Source organism: Mesoplodon densirostris, chromosome 11, assembly GCF_025265405.1.
Source record: "Mesoplodon densirostris isolate mMesDen1 chromosome 11, mMesDen1 primary haplotype, whole genome shotgun sequence".
NCBI lineage: Eukaryota > Metazoa > Chordata > Mammalia > Artiodactyla > Ziphiidae > Mesoplodon > Mesoplodon densirostris.
In genome coordinates, this window is record NC_082671.1 from 41,288,336 (window position 1) to 41,311,873 (window position 23,538).

Below are 23,538 nucleotides of genomic sequence, written 5' to 3' on the forward strand. Positions count from 1 at the left end.
TAGAGAATCCTAAAGATGCTACCAGAAAACTATTAGAGCTAATCAATGAATTCGGTAAAGTTTCAGGATACAAAATTAATGCACAGAAATCTCTTGCATTCCTATACACTAGTGATGAAAAATCTGAAAGTGAAATTAAGGAAACACTCCCATTTACCATTGCAACAAAAAGAATAAAATATCTAGGAATAAACCTACCTAAGGAGATGAAAGACCTGTACACAGAAAACTATAAGACACTGATGAAAGAAATTAAAGATGATACAAACAGATGGAGAGATACACCATGTTCTTGGATTCCAAGAATCAACATTGTGAAAATAACTCTACTACCCAAAGCAATCTACAGATTCAATGCAATCCCTGTCAAGCTACCAATGACATTTTTCACAGAACTAGAACAAAAAATTTCACAATCTGTATGTAAACACAAAAGACCCTAAATAGCCAAAACAATCTTGAGAAGGAAAAACGGAGCTGGAGGAATCAGGCTTCCTAACTTCAGACTATACTACAAAGCTATAGTAATCAAGACAGTATGGTACTAGCACAAAAACAGAAATATAGAGCAATGGAACAGGATAGAAAGCCCAGAGATAAACCCACGCAGATAGTCACCTTATTTTTGATAAGGGAGGCAAGAATATACAGTGGAGAAAAGACAGCCTCTTCGATAAGTGGTGCTGGGAAAACTGGACAGCTACATGTAAAAGAATGAAATTAGAATGCTCTCTAACACCATACACAAAAATAAACTCAAAATGGATTAAAGACCTAAATGTAAGGCCAGATACTTTAAAACTCTTAGAGGAAAACATAGGCAGAACACTCTATGATATAAATCACAGCAAGATCCGTTTTTACCCACCTTCTAGAGAAATGGAAACAAAACCAAAAATAAGCAAATGGGATCTAATGAAACCTAAAAGCTTTTGCACAGCAAAGGAAACCGTAAACAAGACAAAAAGACAACCGTCAGAATGGAAGAAAATATTTGCAAATGAAGCAACTGACAAAGGATTAGTCTCCAAAATTTTCAAGCAGCTCATGCAGCTCAATATCAAAAGAAACAAACAGCCCAATCCAAAAATGGACAGGAGACCTAAATAGACATTTCTCCAAAGAAGATATACAGATTACCAACAAACTCGTGAAAGAATGCTCAACATCATTAATCATTAGAGAAATGCAAATCAAAGCTACAATGAGTTATCACCTCACACCAGTCAGAATGGCCATCGTCAAAAAATCTGCAAACTATAAATACCGGAGAGGGTGTGAAGAAAAGGGAACCCTCTTGCACTGTTGGTGGGAATGTAAATTGATAAATCACTATGGAGAAGAGTATGGAGGTTCCTTAAAAAACCAAAAATAGAACTACCATATGACCCAGCAATCCCACTACTGGGCATATACCCTGAGAGAACCATAATTCAAAAAGAGTCATGTACCACAGTGTTCACTGCAGCTCTATTTACAGTAGCCAGGACATGGAAGCAACCTAAGTGTCCATCGACAGATGAATGGATAAAGAAGATGTGGCACACATATACCATGGAATATTACTCAGCCATAAAAAGAAACAAAATTGAGTTATCTGTAGTGAGGTGGATGGACCTAGGGTCTGTCATACAGTGTGAAGTAAGTCAGAAAGAGAAAAACAAATACCATATGCTAACACATATGTATGGAACCTAAGGAAAAAAAAAAGATTCTGAAGAACTTAGGGGCAGGACAGGAATAAAGATGCAGACATAGGGAATGGACTTGAGGACATGGGGAGGGGGAAGGGTAAGCTGGGAAGAAGTGTGAGAGTGTCATGGACTTATATATACTACCAAATGTAAAATAGATAGCTAGTGAGAAGCAGCCCCATAGCACAGGGAAATCAGCTCAGTTCTTTGTGACCGCCTAACGGGGTGGGATAGGGCGGGTGGGAGAGAGACGCAATTGGGAGGAGATATGGGGATACATGTATATGTATAGCTGATTAACTTTGTTATAAAGCAGAAACTAACACACCATTTTAAAGCAATTATACTCCAATAAAGATGTTAAAAAAATAAAATAGAGTGATAATGTGGAAAAAATGTTCAGTGAGCTATGCACATAATTAGGCATTCCTCCTGTCACAATGAATCTCCTTTGTGAACATTCTGATGCACCTTGACATGGAGTGCTCAAGCTGGGTGGCTTGCCTTTAAATAAGGGTCTGCTGGCTAATTCACATTAACTTTTCTTGGATTTCTGATCATTTCAGAGACACTCCTTTTTAAAAAGCCACTTCTGAAGATAAGAGATTCCCCTGTTTCGGATATTGCTTTTCAGTGGAAGGATTTTGGAAATGTCAGGTGGAATTTCTTATTTTCACAATGTCTCTCCTTTCATTCCATGCAATGGGGCACAAAGATGATGTGAATAGGAATGCTAAACATCCTTCATTGCACATGATAGTCCTGCTCAGTAAATAATTGTCCTGCCCAAAATATAGGTAATGTCTGTGGTAACTAGCCTCCAAGATGGCTCCAGATATTCCCTACCTCATGGTGTTCACAGATGTGTATTCCCATCTCACATACCAGGATTGATCTGTGTGATCAACAAAATATGGAAGAAGAATTGGTACATCACTTCTAAGATTAGGTTATAATATACAGTGCCTTCTTTCTTGGTTGCACATTGTTTCTCTCTCTGTCTCTCTCTCACATACCTTGCTCTGGAGGAAGCCAGTTTTCCTGTCATAGGATATTCAGTTTGCGTTAGGTGATGTCCACAAGTCAAGGAACTAATGTCTGTAGCCAGTAGCTAATAAGGAACTAAGGTCTGCCAACAGCAATGTGAGTGAGCTGGGAAAACTGTCTTCTGGTCCCAGTGGAGCATTCATATGACTGCCATCCCATCCAACAGCTTTATGGCAATTTCATGCAAGACCCTGAACCAGAACCAGTTCACGTAAGCCTCTCCCAGATTCCTGACCCTGAGAAATTTTGAGATAAATGATTCTTTATTTAATCTGATAGATTTTGAGATGATTTGTTATGCAACATTAGATAACTAATAAAATGTCCCTGCTGACAGGTCTGGTGGCAAATATTTTATTTATCTGAAAAATCTCAAATGTATGGATACTTGGTCTAGTTGTTTTCTGTACAAAACCTAAAATACTGTCTCCTGACAAGTAAAATTTTGATTCTTTTTATGTGATCTTATCTTTAGTATAGCTTATAAATGATGTCATGTGAAATACTTCATAGTCTACTTTTGTTAACCATGTAATATTTTATAATATATATATATATATTATTACACCATATTTTGAAATATTAAAATTTCTGTGTGGTATTTTGGATGAATTATTGGATATGGCCCATGTTAATTGTTAGTCTCCCATATATCCAATTTAAAACCTTTCTCTTTGGTGGTATAAATTGCCATAGATTGGATATTTAAAAATTAATTGAATCACTGGCAGGACAGGAAAAAGAGTATGAAACCATCCCACTTCATATAGACCTGAAATTCATCTCTTTAGTGTTCAATAAATGGTTGAGAAATATCACCTGTGTTTGAAAAATCTCTTACTTATTTGTCCTATTGAAATATTCAGGTATCACTTTACATGTAGTTGATAACCACATTGATTAAAATTATATTCATGGAGATTAGAGTGGAAAATTTTCCTATATTTATAATAACTTTGCAGATCAGTACCATGAGGGGAGACACAATAATCTGTGTCTCAGTATTTCCCTCTGTGGCTCAGAAATGTAAACATTTACATGGCCTGTTTTTGTGGATGAAGTTCAACTTCACTTTTACTGTTTGGATCGATCTTGTCCCTGGCTGACTCTAGGAAAAGAAGGGATATGAGAGGTTTTTGAAAATTAAAAAAGAAAAACAAGTCAAAATAAAGTAAAAAATAATTAATATAATGAGTTACAGTAAAGATTCTCTGAATAATTATATATAACAAGATAATCATCCATCAACATTGGCTAGTAATGTGTAATCAGGAAAAGGCTGATAATTTTAAGTTTTATCCTGACATACTTGGTCCTATGTGTACGAATTCTGATTTTATGATACTCACACACAGAATTCAAATCCTGAATGATTTGGGGGCTGTAGGATTAAAGTACTTGGTCTTCTACAACAACATCAGTTTACTGAATACTTTGCGTCAGGTGCTGTTGTAAGCACTGGAGACAATGACAATGAACAAAGACCAAAAAAGTCTCTGTCCTCATTATTGTATCTAGTGTGATAAGACAGTCAATACATAAATGAACAGTGCCTCCCCAAAATTCACATCTATCTGGAACCTTGAGATGTGACCTTATTTGGAAAATAGGGTCTTTGCAGATGTAATTAAGTAAAGATAAGATCACAGTGGATTAAAGTTGGCCCTAAAGCCAGTGATGTGTGTACTTAGAAGAAGAGTAGAGGACACACAGAGAGAGACAGAGAGAAGGGATGAGGTGAAGATGGAGAGAGACTGGTGTGTTTCATGCACGGGGGTGCTGCTAGTTTAAACAGAGTAGCAGGAAGGCATGAATGATGAAGTAACATTGAGTGAAATTATTAGTTTATTTGTCTTCTTCCTAAGTCTGGGCATTACACATTCAACTCTGTATTAAGACCCTTTTCTTCCATCGGTAGCCAGGGCAATTTGAGGCGATAGTAGCAAAGACAGATCTCTTATCCACTGTCTGGGCTTCTAGTCATCTCAGTTATACAGAATGCAAGAGAAAATATAAATTGGTTACAAAATTTGTAATATTTAAAAATTGTTACCAAAGATGACTTTTATGCTTTTATTTCAAAAGATATTTAGTCTGATACAATGGAATTATTTGCTAGTTTAACAAATTTTGTGAGCTTGTACATGGTATTAAAGAAAACAACCTAGAGACTATAGGCAGAACCTGTGCAAATCTGATCTAGTGAGAAGAGATAATGGATAACAAGGGTACATAGAGACAGTGATAAAGTACCTACTGCCTATTCAGTGCAGACGCAGGCACAAATAACTATATGCATCCAGGTAGAACCTGAGAACAACACTTGATTAAAGTTATATATAAAAGTTTTTTATATATTGGGGTGGCCAAAAAGTTCGTTCGGGTTTTTTCCATAACATATCTTGAAACTGGTTGAGTCACTCTTTATTTCCTCCTTACTTTCTTCATTCATTCAAAAAATTCCTGGCAAATCAAATGTCTAATATATGTTACCTTACAATACGTAAGCTATGGTTTTATGGTCATGGGCTTACAGGATTAGAGTTATACATTAGAGGTTAGTATACTATAATATGTTCTTTATTATTTAAAGTACCATGAGATAAGAGAAAAGAGAGTAATCAATGTAGTCTGTATTGTTCTTGGAAGGTATCACAAGGCACTGATATTTGATCTGAATATCTCAGGATATGTGAGCTAGCCTGTAGGACTGGGTATATGCAAATTAAAAAAAAAAACACACACAAGAAAATACAGGGATTCAAAAAATTCTATGATGTATTTTAAAAACAGAAAGTTTCTCTGATTAACTGGAACAGTTCTCAATTCTGGCTGTACATTTTAATTTCCAGGGGTTCATTTAAAAGAAATCTATGCCCAGTCCTACTAGTGACCAACTAAAGTGGGATGTGGGATCTCAGCTGACAGGCCCTTAGTATGTTTATTTTTTTAAGCTCTCTAGGTGATGTGGATGTGAAGTCAGCACTGAAAATCACTGCCTAGAAGGCAGTCTAAACTGGAGTATTCGTGGAAGTTGATGTGTAAAGCTAGGTTGAGGGTGGGTGGTGAATAACCTGGTGTCTCTTAATAAGGCATTTGGATGTGATGTTCACAGTCATAAACCTAGATCATCAAATAAATTACTTATATTGATACTTCTAATTCAGTTGTAAAATAACTATTTGCATAAAATCAGTAAGAATCAGTTATCAAAAAATTTCACTTGTGTTAAATTTCTCATTCCTTTATGGTAGTATTTTCTCAAATAGGAGTCTGGGGGCATATGCAGTCCCTGATTTACCTCGAGATTTGTTTTCTACTTTTGTTCTTTCATTTTAGGTATAATTTCAAAACATATACATTTTTTTATCATCTGGATGACTATGCTGTAAATAAATATTACATCATTGTCTGTAAGTAGAATCATATTGGAACCAAGTAGAACTGCTTCAGTTATCAGGACTAATATGAAATGAAAAGAGGCAGATGTACAAAGATTCATTAAAGGCCAAGCGGCGCAGAAGAGCATAACATAGAAAAACAGGTTTTATATAGTTCAAAGAGAGATGAAAGGTGGAAAACAGAGGCATCACACAGTCAAATATAGATTAAGGCATGGAGAACCCCAAATAATCTGTGCTGCTAGCAGTCAACTTCATGTTCACATCGTGAGCAATGTAAGTTAAAGTGACATCTTAGTCACGTTAACTTGAGCTCAATTTTGTATTTTTCTTTGCATATATTCTTATTTACTTTGTTTTTATGGTATTTAAAAGCTATGGCATGCAGTATGCCTAATTTTATATAGTATATTTTAAAAATGAATATGCCAACACTCACTTTTCAGAAAACACACATACACACACATATATATAGTAGAAGTAAGTCTATTTGAAGGTAATTTTAAATATATGTAACAGGTTTTAAATTTTTTTAGACATATATAACAGGTTTTTGAAACATTGCTGTAGAGATAAGGAACTAGAATGGAAGTAACACAGAAGATGAAATTGAAGATTCTGAATAGTAGTCCAGCTCCATCATTTGTTAGTTTTGTAAACTTTGTAAGACACTTAAGTTCTATGAGCCTTGGTATTTGGTCTGCAATATGAGATTAAGTATACATTTCTTGCAGGGTTATACCTATGATTTTGTGACCATTAAATGAGATCACTTACATTAAAGGGGCCAAAAATTAGTAGATGTTAGATAAACATTACTGGCTTCCTGATGATGGAAAAATGATATGATGGTTGGTGCAAATCTTATAAGTACTTTGAAATGATTTGAAATAATGCTCTGTGTGTGTGTGTGTGTGTATGTGAGAGAAAGAGAGAATGTTCAGTGCGGTGGCAAAATGGCATGCTAGGAAAGCTTCCAAAGCCTTAAAGCACTTACCTTCTGTAATCTACAGCCTATCAATCTCCTGACAATACCAAGAAGAAGAGATGAGGGGGTTAGTGATTGACTGGGGAATACTCAGGCAAGAGGGCCCTGTGCTGAGGCCAAAGCCTGCAGGTGGCTTTGGTCTTAATAACTTTACATTACACAAACTTCCTTTGGCACCAGTGAAACAAGGTTTGATTTATTTTTGATGGATCTTCTCTACTTCAGAACTCTATTGGTTTCAAAGCTGTTACTGCAGCAACACCTGAAGTGATTTTTATCACTGCCATAAAAACATTAAATGATTTCCGGTGCCAGAGATCTTTTTCGGGTTCTGCTGTTTGATAAGTGAAGTCAGTTGTTAAAAAATGTTTTTCAGCTGCTTTAACTTTTGACATGCCCCTAGAAAATCTATATTCTTGTACCCAACAGGATGTCTCATGCTTTGTAAATGTGGGGAAACACAGACTGAGATTTGTGAGTGATGTGTGATATTCTACATAGAATAAGCAAAATGTGGTTATTGTTGTTTGTTGTTATTTGTTTGTTTTTTTGTCATTGGCTTTCATGTGATTTTATTAGAGTCTGTTGGTAAGGAGGTTGTGGGAAGATCACATGTGTTCTCTTTTTTTACTCCCAGTTTAGAGAATTAAAGGCTAATTTTAAAAGTACATCCCTCAGTCATTAGGCAATTATAACTAAACCAGCTAGGCAGAGGAGTTTTATTTGACTCTAATTTTAACGTCCTCTGGCACTGCTTGTTCACTGTCCTACTGAGGTGGATTATAGTGTCTTTCCAAATCAGGTCACCTTCTAGAGAGTGATAGTACAAATGAGTGTCAAAGGTGTATAGTTAGAGAAAATTATCCATATAAGGACCTCACAAGAATTGCTGCAATCACCTCTGAGCTCATTGTACATTCAGATTTAAGACATTGAGGGCTAATATTTAAAGGGTATGTCTAGAATACAATGAAATAATCAACTTTGTGGTAATAGCAGCTTTCTCAGAAAATGACTTATCTACTTTTCCTTTAACACATAAATGTTAGTCTGAAGTCTTCCACAGATAATTATCATTATTTCTTAATATTCCAATAATTTTAAGAGGGAAAATAAAGTGAGTAAATGAAAATTATATTATAGTCCATACACATGCCTAGATCTTATTATTTTCTACTCTCAAATTTCCAAATCCAAAAGGTAACCCATATAAGCAAAATCTGTGTAACTTTGATATCTTGGTTCATCAGTTTTGGAGTAATTCCTTGAAAATTTGTGTGGAAGTATTGCAGGGTCCATTGTGTGTGTGTGTGTGTGTGTGTGTGTGTGTGTGTGAATGTGTGATAAAACACCTGGAAATTTGATCAGTCATATATGTGTGCATATAAGAGGATAATGTGGGCAAAATGTTAGAAATAGAAACTGTCCTAGGAAATAGAAACTTTAAGATAACTAGAGTTCTAATAATAGCTGAACATATTATAATGTGCTTATATGTAGCTCCTGAGAGTTTGGAAATTAATCATACAGGGATGCTTTCCATTTCTATATGCAGTAAAGCCACAGTTCCTTCCCATCTTTTATTTTGCTCTCCTCCTAGAGCATGAAAGAAAAAAAATTGACCTAGCTTCTATTATTTAAGTGATTTCTTTTTTCAAGGTGCTGTTGAGCACATGGCAAAGATATGCCAAAAAGTGTTAGGTTTAAAGAAACAGCTACAGGGACTTTCCTGGTGGTGCAGGGGTTAAGAATCCTTCTGCCAGTGCAGGGGACACGGGTTCGAGCCCTGGTGCAGGAAGATCCCACATGCCATGGAGCAATTAAGCCCATGTGCCACAACTACTGAGCCTGCACTCTAGAGCCCATGAGCCACAACTACTGAGCCTGCATGCCACAACTAATGAAGCCTGCATGCCTAGAGCCCGTGCTCCGCAACAAGAGAAGCCACCGCAGTGAGAAGCCCGTGCACCGCAACGAAGAGTAGCCCCTGCTCGCTGCAACTAGAGAAAGCCCGTGTGCAGTAATGAAGACCCAACACAGCCAAAAAATAAATAAATAAATAAATTTATTTAAAAAAATAAAGAAACAACTGCAATGAAACCAATCAGATCAAATCATAAAGGGATAGGGGTTTTATTTTCCACAGAAAAATTGTGTCAACTTTTAAAAAATTATAGTGTTCCTAAAATACTTATTATAGAGTTAGAAACAGATACATGTCTTCTACATCAGTGGGCACAAACCTATAAAATACCAAGAGGGATTTTGCTATCCAAATATCCAATGAATATCTGAGGAAGAATGGTTGGGTTCTGTAGAGAGAGGGTTTGAGAGATGTCTCTTAATTCATTCCTTCCTAATGGAAACCCTGACCTGATACACTATGCTATGCTGAAATGGAATGCATCCTACATCAGAGCTCCTTTCTAAAGTGGCTGTAGCATTTTCAGCTCAGTACCCTGAGAATTATAATTTTTCATTGACCTCTTTTGACAATATGGGTGTTTGCAAGACACGGGCAATGCAAAAAATAGAAGAAATAAGTAATGAATACGAAAATTTAAATCATTATTGGAAATAGTACAAAGCAAACTAAACAATTCAGGATATTTAATCAGTAATATGTAAGATAACTTACAATATTCTCGCAGAATGCAAAATGAAGGAGCAAAAGGAAAAATGGTACTGCGGTAAGTTAGTTACCTAAATTGTAAAGTAGAAGGAAAAGTTCATATTTTTAAAGTAACCATAACAATAGAGCAGAAGAAAAAATTAGAATTGTATTAGAATAAAATTTCACAGTTGAAGGTTGAAATGAAACAAAATAAAGCAGGAAAAATAATTAATTAAAATAAACACATAATGAAGTGATATTTAAAATTTTATGACTAAAGTTTAATCCCATAGGAATTCAGGACTTTTGAAAACTTGAAAAAAAAGCTCACATGTTAAAGTACAAAAATTAGGTTGAGATCAACATATTCAATGACATTAAATGCCTTCAGAGAAGGGCGTAATGGCTACAAAATTCTGAGAAAAAATACTGTCAGCAATAATTCCATGCCAAGTCTAATTGTCATTATTTCTTAGTCATAATGAAAAAGAAAATATATGCATACATACATAAAGGTAAATAAATGAAGATGTTCTGAAGCAAACACAAAGATATATACCTCACCATATATTTTTTTGGGGGAAAAAAAAGCTGCTCTAGTTATCTATTTTTGTATTGCAAATTGGTGGATTAAAAGGTCTTGGCTGGGTGGTCACCACTTGGAGGTATTTTATGCAGTTGTAAGTAAGTGTCAGCAGAGTATAACATACCTCAGCTAGGTGTCCAAAATGGCTCATTGATATGATTGGCAGTTTATGCTTCCTGTCAGTGCTAGGCTCACCTGGACTGTCAATCAGAGCAGCTACACATGACTTCATTAGGTGGCTTGGGCTTCTTGCAGCCCAGTATCTTGGTTTGAAGGGGGGACATCCCCAGATGAGGCATTCAGAGAACCAGCCTTCTAAGAGACTAAGGCAGAGCAATAAGACTTTTTTTAAACTGGCCTTGGAAGTCATCCAGCATCATTTCAACCATGCAGAAGTCAAAAAAGTCATTTTAAAAAAAAACCCACGCACCCCAGTGTTCATAGCAGCATTATTTACAATTGCCAAGATATGGAAGCAACCTAAGTGTCCATCAACAGATGAATGGGTAAAGAAGATGTCATGTATATATAAAATGGAATACTACTCAGCCATAAAAAGAATGAAAATTTGCCATTTGCAGCAACATGGATGGACTTGGAGGACTATATGTTAAGTGAAATAAGTCAGAGAATGACGAATACTATAAGATATCACTTATATGTGGAATCTAAAAATTATGACAAACTAATTAATATAACAAAAAAGAAGCAAACCCACAGATACAGAGAACAAAATAGTGGTTACCAGTGAGCAGGGGAGGGACAATATAGGGGTGGGTGAGTGGAAGGCACAAACTATTGAGTATAAGATAGGCTCAAGGATGTATTTTACAACATGGGGAATATAGTCAACATTCTGTAATTACTATAAATGTAACCTTTAAAGTGTATAAAATTTTTTTAAAAAAGAAAATAAATTAAATCCTATTTATCCATGTGTAAAATACCAAAGAATTTGAAACCAATTTTAATCCACACAGTATCTCATTACTCAGGCTAATTGAGAGATGACTGAATCTCACCATACATAAATTAAAAGAAAGCAACTATAAGTGCAAAGATTTGGAATCAAAAAGGAAATTAAGGCAATAACCATAGATTGTTTAGGGAAGAGCAACCATGTCAACAGTACATCTCAAAACTTGGAGAGGTTGCTAAAACAGTACACAAGGAAAAATATAGATGAATAGCTTTAATTTATTTCATTTTTCAATCAAAAATAAAATTAAAGCAAATAAACAAGTAGGACTACATCATCAAACTAAAAATTTTCTGCACAGCAAACAATCAACAAAATGAAAAGGAAACCTATGGAATGGGAGAAAATATTTGCAAATCTGATAAGAGGTCAGCATCCAAGATGAGAAATGTGTACAACTCAGAAAAAAAAATACAAATAACCCAATTAAAATTGCCAACAGGCACATGAAAAAATGCTTAACATCGCTAATCATTAGGGAAATGCAAATCCAAACCACAATAAGATATCACCTCACACACATTAGAATGGCTATCATCAAAAAGTCAAAAGATAACTAGGGTTTGTGAGGATGTAGAGAAAAGGGAGCCTAGAACCTTGTACACCATTGGTGGGAATGTAAATTGGACAGCCATTATGTAAAACAGTATGGAGATTCTTTTAAAAATTAAAAATACAACTACCATTTGATCCAGCTATCTCACATCTGGGTATATATCTGAAGGAAATAAAATCAGTATCTGAAAGAGATATCTGCCGTCCCATGTTTATTGCAGCATTATTCACAGTAGCCTGTCAATGGACAGGTGAATGGATAAAGGAGATGTGATATATATGAAAATACAATAGAAAACTATTCAGCCATTGAGAAAGAAGGGAATCCTGCCATTTGTGACAATACAGAGGAACCTGGAATAGATTAGCTTGGGTGAAATAAGCCAGACACAGAAAGACAAATACTGCATGATTTAATTATATGTGAAACCACGCACACACATAAAAAAAAAAGTCAAACTTATAATAACAGAGTAGAATGGGGTTGCCAGGAGCTGGAGAGTGGGGAAGTATTAGTCAAAAGGTACAAACTTTCAGTCATAAGATGAATAAGTTCTGGAGACCTAATGCACAACATGACTATAGTTAATAATAATGTATTAATACTTGAGATTTGCTAAGAGAGTAGATTCCAAGTGTTCTTGCCAAAAAAAAAAAAGAGAAAGTGTAACTATGTGAGGTAATGCATATGTTAATTAGCTTGAATTATTTCATGATTTATACATGTATCGAAACATTAGATTGGACACTGTAAATATATACAATTTTTATTTGTCAATCATACCTCAGTAAAACTGGAGAAAAAAGAGAAATAGAAAAGTCTCTGTCAAAATCAAAATCCAAAGAAAAGAAAATTATCCCTGAAAAATATCTCCAGTTCTGGATGGTTTTACTGGTCTCTTCACTTCTTTCAAACCTTCATTTCCTGCCATATAGATTGTTCCAGGGCAAAAGTAATACAAAAATCTCCAATATCACAAGTATACCAAATTCTGATAAGATGAAATATTACTTACAAAGATATATGTAAATATTTTCAGTAAAATAATGAAAATCAAGTCCAGCACAAAAGAACCATCGTCACTGGTTAAGAGTGTAAATTAATTTGGAATATACAACATAAACCTTAAACATGTTTTTCTTTATAGTGCAGTTTCTCCATTTGGAACTTTAAGAAATTAATCAGAGATGCCCTTAATTATTAATAAAAGTGTTTTTATCACATATTTATAATAATTACAATAAGTTAGTGATAAATTAGAGAAAATCAAGATATCCCATAGGGTATTTCCCACATTGTCTACAATGAGCCTGTTTTGATTGGAAACATTAGAAAAAATTAGACAAATCATATATTAGAAAATATGTACTTTTTTATAACTAGGAAAACATTAAAATATTTTCAATTTCAGTTACAATAACTTTATAGTCAAGGGGAAATAATGATAATAGGGAGAAGATGGGAATTATCTTCTAATTATAGTACATTAATTGTAGACTTATTTTGGTGTTCCTGGAAAAAACATACACTATTTCTAAAATATAAAGCAGCTAACTGACTGTAGACTACTTTAGCTATTTGGAGCAAAAATAAACTGATACAGTGGCTATTTGTCAAATAAGCCTTGAACTTTCCCCGCTCTGCTCTTTGCTCAAACTGTACATTTTCCTGCTCATATCTACTCATCAAAATTGTACCTATTGTATTCACAAAACACTTTGCACTACTTACATGGATTTCTGGTATACTGCTCTAGATTATATGTTTGTGAACACGTTTCACCTCACTTTCTGACTCTTAGAAGACAAGCAGACTATTCTATTCATCACTATGTCTGGCATAGGAACATAGAGTGCAGTGCCTGGCATTTACAAAGTGCTTGATAAATATGTGACAAATAAATAAATGTTGACTAAATTGGGTCTCTTGTCAGGATCTTGGCTCTTTTTATTATTATTATTCCAGTTTTCTAGTCTTCAGAGAACTCAATAATTCAGTGAAAGGACTAGAATTTGCAGTGAAAGAATTAGAATTTCTGGGATATGAGCCTGTCACAGATATTGCTAAATCATACGGTACACCGTACATAGATGCTGTACTTATATTTACTTTGTTTTTCCCCTTATTTGTTTATTTCCTATCAGTTCCATCTCTGCCATGCTGGGTTCAACTCTGTGCTGCAGGGGCTGGAATTCTGCATAGTCCATTTTTCCTAGACTCCCATTTACGTTCTGCCAGTGGGAGTCACTGGCAAGAAATTGAAATTGTGGAGGGAAAAATTATTTTCCTATTATTTTTCTGTTTTAACAACAGTTCTGATAGGACTGGCCTACTAAGCCTAGCAGCGGGAGGCTTAGGAATCCAGCAGTGTTTAGGGCTATGCTAGTAGTGCCGGCTAGCTGTGGGCTTCCAGTGGCTTTTGTGATTCTGGCAGAAGCACTGGTAGTTTCATCAGGTGCATGGCAGAATATTCGTATTCTGAATATTATCACTAGGTCAATGTAGAAACTTGTCTTAGTTTGTTTGGTCTGCTCTGACAAAATACCATAGACCAGGTGGCTTATAAACAACATAGATTTATTCCTTATAGTTCTAGAGACTGGGAAGATCAAGGCACTGGCTGATTCTGTGTCCCGTGAGGGTTTGCTTCCTGGTTCATAGATGGCTGTCTTTTCCCCGTGTCCTCACATGGCTGAACGGGTGAAGGAGCTCTCTTTGGTCCCTTTTATAAGGGCACCAACTCATCACCTGCCACAGGTCTCACCTCCAAATACCATCATATGGGGGGTTAGGCTTCAACATATGACTTTTGGGGTGACATAGGCATTCAGTCTATAGCAAAACCAAGATCTGGGATGTCAAAAAGTAGGCAATGTGAAGAAAAATTAATGATGACCCACACATATTTAGTTAATGCAATATTGTCATTTATTTCCATCAGCGGGCTAAGTAGGAAGTGATGTAGTGAATCTGAGGAGGGGTGACAAGTATACACTACTTAATTGGAGTCAGTGAGTCTCTCTATCTCCATCTCAGCCACCACTGGCTCCTGGTTGGTATGTCTCTAACCTTTGACAGCAAGATACCTTCCTGTTTGCCCAAGAAAGTTGCAGTTGCCTCACAGCACACTGTGTGGTCCATAAACAGAATGGATCAGTGTTTTCCAGAGATATGTGGGGAGATCAGTGCTCAGAGACAAACTGGGCTTTCATACTGAAAGTATTATTTGAGGGTTGGGAGTATATTAGGCAAGGGTATTAGCAGACATGGATGCCTCAGTAGACTTTCAAACACACACAGCATGTTTACATTGATGGGTTTTTTTTTGGAGGGTGGTGGTAAAGACATATTTTCTTTTTTCAGAAAATAATCCTCAAAAACATGTTCAAAAACAAGTTTCACATAAATATATGTGTAACATTTCTTAATAAGAACTTGTTTACAATTTGGCAAAGCTGGCAAAAAAGCTTTATCAAAACAAGTTTATTTTTGGTATTTTACATACTGCAAATATTTTACATACTGCACACATCACAGGATGGTTCCCACAACAGAGTATAGCTCCAGTAGTGTCACTGGTGAGTAGTTTCTCTCAAGGCCATCTCCTCTCTTTCATTTTCCTCCCATGAGCAATGTTGAGATCTGCTTTCTGTAGTTACAGGTCTCTGGGCTACCTCTCAGCCCACTTACTCTTTTAGTTCCATCAATTTTTATACCTAAATCTTTATATTAAGTTCTCTCTGCTGTTTGACCTTAGAGTGGTCCTTCCCTCGTTCCCTCCCTGCCTCCCTCCCTCCCTCTCTCTTTCCTTCCTTTCTTCCCTCCCTCCCTCCTTCCTTCCTTCCTTGTTTCCTTCCTTTCAGTTTTTTTTAATTGAACTATGACATATATATGTATTAGTAGCAAATATCTCAAAGATTTAAAATTCTTCTTGGTGATAACATTTAGGAAATAAGGAAAAGCAAGTTAATACAATGAAATGATTCAAGAGTTTGATTGACAATAGAGTGAATGTATTGAACTATTATTTGAGACATTCCCATCCATTAGGTACTGAGATGAGCATCTGGCATAAACTTTACCATACCTCTATGGTGATGGTACTCATTGAATGCATATTTTACGTATATTGATACTGAGAAATAAAAAGACTAAGGAAGTTCCCCTAAGTCACATAGTTGGAGAGTTACATAACCAAGACTCAAGTCATGTGTATACATCTTCATTAATTGATACTCATAAATATTAATATGCAATAAACATGAATAGTTATTGATAAACTCATTTATTAGTTAATAAATATTTATTAAATGCCTATTGTCAGACATGAGGTTTATTTGTATTACAGCCCTGATGCAATTGAAGAAAAAAATCTGAATACAGCACCCAAACACTTAGAAACAGTCTTATACTACCTTTTTACAGTATGGCAAAGCAAAGGCATAGTTAGCTGCTCTTACCTCATTCCTGTTCTGATAATAATATATTTTTCAGAAATTTATTAGGTGTATAAAAATAATTATCAGAGTAGCATTCCTTAAAGACAACTGTGGGCATGTCATATTTGATTGTCCATTGGCGATACTGTATGTTTTAGAGTTTTATTTCATTATGGTGTTAGTCCCCCAAGGGTGTGGTGGTTCCTGTAACACTTTCAGAGGATCTGCGATGTCAAAATTATTTTTATAGTAATATTATGACATTATGTTACCTTTTCTCTGTGTCTTTTTCACTGTGTGATAATTTCATTGATGGTGTAACAACAATGGTGGAAAAAACTACTGGTAAAGTAGCTCAAAACAAGGCAGTAGCCCTCAAATGTACTAATATCATTATATTCTTCATCACCATAAACTTGCTGTAAAGAAATTAAAAACTCAGTTTCACATAAGATTGTCCTTGAAGATTTAATAAGAAAAATTAATTTTATTAAATCTCAGTGTTTATGTACATGCCTTTTTAATATTTTGTGTGACAGAAAGAAATATGTGTAAATCATTTCTACTATGTAATGAAGTATGATGACTACTCAAGGAAAAGCACTTGTGCAATTGTGCTACTAGCTGATATAGCTGCTTTTTTCACAAAAATTGTTTTTACTTGTAAAAAGAAACTAACAGACAACCTATGGTTAACCAGACTTGAGTATTTGGCATATGTTTTCTCAACAATGAACAGAGTCTGTAACTTCAAGGAAAATGACAGTATTTTTTTCAATGACAAAATTTGGGCCTTCAAGTGAAAATTAAAATTTTGGAAAACTTGTACTTGTCCCTGTGTGCTTAAAAGCTTCCAGATACTTAAATACTTTACAAATAAGGTTGGCTGTAATATTAAAAATATGGCTTTTTGTTGCTGCATAATGAAATGTGTCAAACATTTAGAAGATCTGCATAACTCAGTGAACCAATATTTCTAAGACAATCAATGCCTGGTGTTACCAAAATCATGCACGAATAAAAGATCCATGTAAAATGCAAGATAGATCAGTTTTATGGAGGAAAATGTACACACTGTTTTAGATTGCTGAATTTGCTGTGGTATCAAGTATCATGTTTCCTCAGTTTTCACATCTCTTAAGTATCTGTGTGAGGCTGGTTTCTGTTTTTGGCTCAACTAAGACAATGTACAGTTACAGACTGAATGTAGAAGCACATAGGAGAAAACTACTGTCTTCTATGAAGCCAGTCATTACAGATATTTGAAAATATTTACTACAATGCCATTCTTCTCACTAAAGGTTTTCTTTGAGAAATAATTATTTTTTAAAACATTTTTTGAAATGTGTAATAAGTTTATTATTTCATCAGTAAATTTTTCCCTCAGTGTTAATTTCTAATATGATAAATATAATAGATATAGCCCACATGAACACCATCTCCTTATAGTCCTCAATAATTTTTAAACAGTTTAAAGAGGTGTTATTTTACAACCTCAGGAGTTCCCTGGGTAAAGTCTGAAACTGGCCCCTGTACACAGAGGGCAAGGAGAGGCTTAAGGAAGAGGCAGACCACTCCAGGTTGGTAGATGGCAGATTTAATAAGCAAGGGAACTTACATATGAGGCCTGTCTTAGGTCCTACAAGTAGATCTCTGCACCTCAGGCCAGAATCTTAAAGTTCATTTAAAGGCCTGACCAGGGTTCAATCACATATTCAGTCCAGATGGTCACAGTAACACCCTACTTTCTCAAAGCTGTGTCCTTGAAACAGCTCCTAGTGTGGGAATGGTGGGTGGAATGCACATTCTAAAGACAAGGGAGGGGGTGAGGAGCCTCCAATTGCCCGGGTCCAGCTTGCAGTCAGTTGGCAGTCACATCCTCTTAATGACTTCCTCTAACAAGGGTCCCGAGAGCAAAAGTTCTGAGAATTGCTTCACTAAGCATTTATTAATAAAGTTATTAGTAGATTATAGAATTAACATTTGCCAGAATTAGAAGTTTCCCTCAGTTTAGTTAGTGTAGTTATTCTTGGGAGAGAACACTCCTCTTCTGTGTGTCTTTGCTAAATAATGGAGCCATAGTCCCTCTTTCTGCAGGTAGAATGAAATGAGTGTCTGATGTTTGCTTATTGAAAACTAACACATATAAGTTTCACATGGCTTCAAGGAATGGGTAACATCTAAATTAGGAATTCTTTTTTCCTGTGGAACTTGGACCTAGCTCTAGTCAGGCTCACCCTCTAGCCCCTGGCTGTTTCTACTTTCCTATATTTATCCCTTTCACCTATTTCTTTTTAATTTTATTTGCAGCAGTTCTTTCCCTTCTTTCTTCCTTCCCTCCCTTCCCCTGTTCTACCCCTGCCCTTTCTTTCTAACCTTATTGAAATACTGGTGGGACCATTTTATAATGGCTTATGTATATGATCAGACTTTTAGGTAACATTGGCTCTTTGGAGAATATTTTGATTGTATTATCTCCAAGATTATCTTCAGTTTTAACCAGTCTCATTTAATGGTGGAACAGAAAACTCAGTTTGAAATAACTATATCATATAGTACGTGTTTGACAGAAAAATCACATAGTAGACTCCCTGATGTAGACAGTCAAGAGATAAGAATACTCTTCTAAACATAATTTATAATAGGGCAATATGCAATTAGAGATTAGTTTAAAAATGCATTTGTGTAATGTGATTCATTGTGACAATTAAAAATCTTTATATTCAATGAATACCCAAGACTTAATGTAATATTTGCATGGCGTGCAAGTGACAAGATGGTATGAATATTCAGAATATATATGCATACATAAAAAGGCACTAAAAGTGAAGAAAATATACTAAACTGTGCTGATCTAGGGTTTGAATATTTACAAATGTTAAAAATCTGTCACTTTTGAAATCTGAGTGAAAACTGATAATGAATAAGGTACATTGCAGGATACTTCACTGCCCAGTTGGCTCTGAGGCAGGGTTCTAATCTGAAACAAAAACGGAGAATCTACTTTCCCATTTTTTACTATTGAGTCTGTCAGAGTTCTAAACTTACCTTGTACAAACTATAATTATTTTTCCAAGAAGCCCCATCTTTATTTAATGGGAAATAATACTTCAAATCACAATCTTCGAATTACAAATGCTCATTGCTATGTGTGGTCATTGTTTATAATTCTTTGTATATCGTCTGCTCTTTTTGCCTAAAGATAGAAGTGATTTTTTTGCCTTTAATATCCAGGAGTTTTTCTTTTAACAGTATCTTGCTCCTTCTAAATTTTTATTTTCAGATACAGAGTATGCTTTTTCAGTATTCACTTTCAAATTTTTAGTGTTTCAGGAAAGTCTATTTTTTATTATGATTTTTAGTATTAACTCTGGTCCTTGCTTTGAATCTCTTCTTTAGGGTCTCCTTTTTTTTTTTTTTTTTTTCTTTTTGCGGTATGCGGGCCTCTCACTGTTGTGGCCTCTCCCGTTGCGGAGCACAGGCTCCGGACGCGCAGGTCCAGCGGCCATGGCTCACGGGCCCAGCCACTCCGCGGCATATGGGATCCTCCCAGATCGGGGCACGAACCCGTATCCCCTGCATCGGCAGGCGGACTCTCAACCACTGCGCCACCAGGGAGGCCCTAGGGTCTCCTTTTATCTCCATGTTGTCTATATTCAATATTTCACTTCCTTTCTTTCATCTCTGTATTTTTGATTTTTTATATTTTTTCCTTTCTACCTTCTAGTCCTCTCAGGGAATTAGCATTTTGTTGTTTGTGTGGTTGTATTTATTCACTCCTCTGTTGCTTCCATTTCAGTTTTCATTTATGGAATAATGTTTCTTTTATTTTTAATCATCTCCTGAGTTCCTTCTCTGGCCCTCCTTTGTCTCTGTTTCTCCTGTATTGACAAGCTTTGATTCCACTCCCAGAAGTTTCTTCCCAGTGTTGTGCCTGGTCCTGGAAGGAGCCCTGGAAATTCCATTGAAGGGGTTTTAAGGGTTAGGTTGGTCCAGCCCTGTTATAATCACCCGAAGTCTTCACACTTAACCTAATGGGTGAGAGACACCTTCTCAGGATCAGCTGTAGTTCTCGAATCCACCTGTCATGTTTTAAAACTGAGAAATGCCTATTGCCTGTTCTAGGGTTCTCCTGTTCTCAGGTGCATCAGATGTTAGCTTGCTTCTCCCTGCTGCTTCCTGCACAGTGGCTGAGACATTGCATCTGCTGCCTCGGGTACTTCTCCCTACCTTCTCGCAGGAGTTTATGTGATTCATTGTCATCTAGTGAGATATAAAATGTTTCTATGGATTTTGGTTTTAACCCCTGGCCCTTAGGACATTTCTTTTTATGGAGACAACATATGAAAATAATTATTCAAATTGCTCCAATCGTATTCAATTGATTTTGTATAATTTCTGTCGTACCAAACGTAGCACGGTATTCTTTCTTTCCATGGTATGAAATGAACTTGAACTGTTGTGAAAGTGGATCCTGTGTTTGTCTTTACTTTTGTAAATAACATAAAGAATTAGTGTGGTCATATTCCAGGATCAAGTATGAAGTATATATTTTTTATCTAAATTCATTGGATGCTGCCTAGCTCTATGAAAGTTTTCTCTAGGTGAACAACTTCAATACAAAGCAACACATTTTCTCATAGGAAAAAAGAGAGAAGCATGGTTGGCAATAGTTTCATGTTTTCTAGTGACCCAAACAGTGATACTTTGACCCTTTTATTACAGTGAGGTGGCTGTTATGGTGTTTGAGTCCATATACAGCACATAAAGTCAGTGTCATTTAGCTTCCCTTGAAGCGCAGAAATAGAAAAATATTCACAATGATAAAAATGTTATTCTTTATTTCTGATACGCTTTTTGAAGCAAGCAGCTGCTTATATTCTACTTATTTCAACTTCTTTTCCCCCAGGCACTTTGAAGAATCTTAGCAAACTATTAATACCCTTATTCTCCTTCCATTATTTAAGTTGTATTTTTGAAAATATATAAAGAATGGTGTTTTAGAAAAATTATCTCCCCTATTTTTTTTCTTTTCTTAATGTTGAGAAGCTTCTTTACTTTGTGTTTTCTACACTCCTTCCTCAGCATCAGAGCTAATCTTTTTGCATGACCACTTTAATGTATAAAATAGCACTAGGAATTATGAGAACAATGCATTACATTTATGTATAACCGTAATCACATAATGCAGTTGTACATAGACTATTTTGCTGTTTACAGACAAGTTGTATCTATTTATTTTTAGAATTTTTGATGCTAATAAAAGTGTCTCTCAAGTTATAAACCATGTTTCTTCCATGTTTTGCTGTTTTACTGTATATATTGAACTTTTAAAAATAGAACTTTATTATGATTTAATTTTAAAATTATCAGCGTCCTTATTTAATGTCCCTTGAACATTCATGAGCACAGTAAATATGTCTGTCTCATCACTTACTTTTGTGCTTTTTAGAGTACCTAATAGTGCATCATAAATATGAATAAATAAGTACATTAGTCAAGAATACCTTAAAAAGTTTAGAGTTTCTATAATTCCAAATATACATATACTATTTTGGTATTCCAATGTACTTTTCTGTAACAGATAAAAACATGTTTTGGTAAAGTGCTTTTTAAACCTCTAAATAAGGAATTATCTGTATTTATTAATACTCAATTTGATAAACTGATCGTTATAGTAGACTTTCACTTCGCTGTCCTTCAAGGAATCAAGCTTCCCAGATTGAAGCCCTTATGTTGTCCCTTCCCATGTTGACGTTGGCCTTGGTCACATGGCTGGTTTTGGCCTAATTGTCTGACATTTACTAATTGCATGGACTAGGAAAAATTACTTAAATTTGCTGAAGTTCAGTTACTCAACTGTTAAAAATAACAAATAGTATTTACCTTAGAAGTTTGGCCTAATGATTATACCTGATAACTCCTAAAACAGTCTAATACTTTTGCCCTCAGTGCCTAAATTACTGGCAGCTATGATGTAGACATTGGGAGCAATTGAGTCCAAACCATTAAAATAAATGATTTTGTTTAGCTTGAAAATAATTAACTTAATGCATAAATATTAATAGATTCAACATTTAATTTGAATATGCTGAATAGTAAGATTATTACTTTTATGTAATTGTGTAGTATTGGTCTAAGCTCATAAATATGTGTTTCCTGAATGTATATAGTGACTCAGAAAAGTATCTCCGTCCTTTCGTTCTGTAACTCCACAGGGAATTATATTTGATAACATCAGCAGTATGAAATAGGCCTGAAACAGTGACCCTGTCTCATTGACCTTTTAAAGTGAATTCTGAGTTTCTGATTGAAGCCACAGTGTCCTTGTAAAGACTGCAGTGCTACTGAAAATGACTGCCAAGGTGAAGTATAAGAAAGACAACGTGTTCATCAAATACAGCCTGGCTAAATATTGGTGGAAGCTAATTGTCAGGAATCTAGTATCATTTTACACTGATACTGGATATATTCTTGGGCTTTTCATTTAAAACTGTCATGCTATCCTGAACCTACTATTAAAAATAAAGCAAGTATTCTTAGGATGGATAATTGGATGGATGCAACCTTTTATAAGGCATTTAGCACTTTCTACCTGTAATATACCTATTTGTAGGTATGTATCTATATCATCTATTTGTCTTAGTTCAAGCTACCATAACAGAATACTGTAGATCGGATGGCTTCTAATCAACAGAAATTTATTTCTCACAGTTGTGAAGGCTGAAGTTGAAGATCAGGGTGCCAGCATGGTGGGATTCTTATGAGAGTCCGCTTCTGGGTTGTAGATATATTTCTCATTGTATTCTCACATGCAGAAAGAAAGCCAGCAAGCTCTCTGTGATCACTTTTTAAAGGCCACTAGTCCTATTCATGAGAACTCTACCCTCTTGACCTAATTACCTCTCAAAGGCCCCATCACTTTATACTATCATATTGGGGGTTAGAATTTAAGCATATGAATTTTAGGGAAATACAGTCAGTCCATACCACTATTTTTTTCATATACCAGACAAGTAACAATCTGAAGGCAGCTGTTATTCATTTTGTAATCTTCTAAGAATTTTAAGTATTGTAGATATCCAGTAACTATTATAAAATATTATGAAAGTAAAAGTGTAAAGAACTAGAAAAGGAAAGTTATGAATAAGGGAGGGCTAGAGGGAAGAAGGAAAGTAATATGCATATATATATACTTTATATATCAAAATATTCCTAGAATAACAAAGAGGTC